The sequence below is a fragment of the Olea europaea genome, chromosome 2, assembly GCF_002742605.1.
Source record: "Olea europaea var. sylvestris chromosome 2, O_europaea_v1, whole genome shotgun sequence".
Taxonomy (NCBI): domain Eukaryota; kingdom Viridiplantae; phylum Streptophyta; class Magnoliopsida; order Lamiales; family Oleaceae; genus Olea; species Olea europaea.
In genome coordinates, this window is record NC_036238.1 from 13,704,425 (window position 1) to 13,705,308 (window position 884).

Consider the following 884-nt stretch of genomic DNA (forward strand, 5'->3'; position numbering starts at 1 on the left):
TGAAAGTTGTTATCTGTTTGACATACCTTTTTTGTTGTACTGTTATTTTCGCTGCTTATTAATTTTGTTAGAATATCGAGATCTTACTCGTTCGAACATTCTGTTGATTTAAAATTACGAGTCTTATGAAATTATGAAAATTTAGAATGGAGCATATTGCCTGTGACTTTAGAACTATTTTGTGTGGTTTGATTGTGTTTTGTGCAATTTTGGCTGTTCTGTCTGTGAAAATAACAACTCACAATTTTGATTTGGGGATTTTTAATAGAAAATGTGATTTTCAATCCGGCAACAAAAAATGGAGGGTATTTTGGTCCAACAAAAAGTTTCAAAAGTCATTAAAGGCAATTTTTCAACTGATTTTTCAAACGAACAAAAGGAAGAAGTTTATGAGTTTGCTTATACTTCAATTATTCTACACTTACTTGACGTCGTTTTGAGAAATTGGGTAAATTGAAAATCATCAAAGAACTTTGAAAAAACTTGAAAGATCTATATTTGCTCAAATCTACACCGAACGAACTTTACTTGCTTGAACGTTTTTTCAACTTTAAAATGTATCATTCAAAGGTTCTCGATGACAATTTAGATTTGTTTAACGAATTTGTGTAAGATATTGTTAACTATGATGAGGTTGTGTTTGAAATCTACAAAATCATAATCTTGCTCAATTCTATTCCTGACTCATATAAAGAAGTCAAAAACGCAATTAAGTATGGTAGGGACACTTTGACGTCTGAAATTGTCATAAATTCTCTTAAAAGTAAAGAGATGAAAATTAGGGCTAAAAAACATTATAGGAAAAGCGGTGAGTTGCATATGATGCGGGATAGAACTCAGTTTAGGTAAAACAGTCAGGATAAATACCAAAGTAGTGGCGAGTC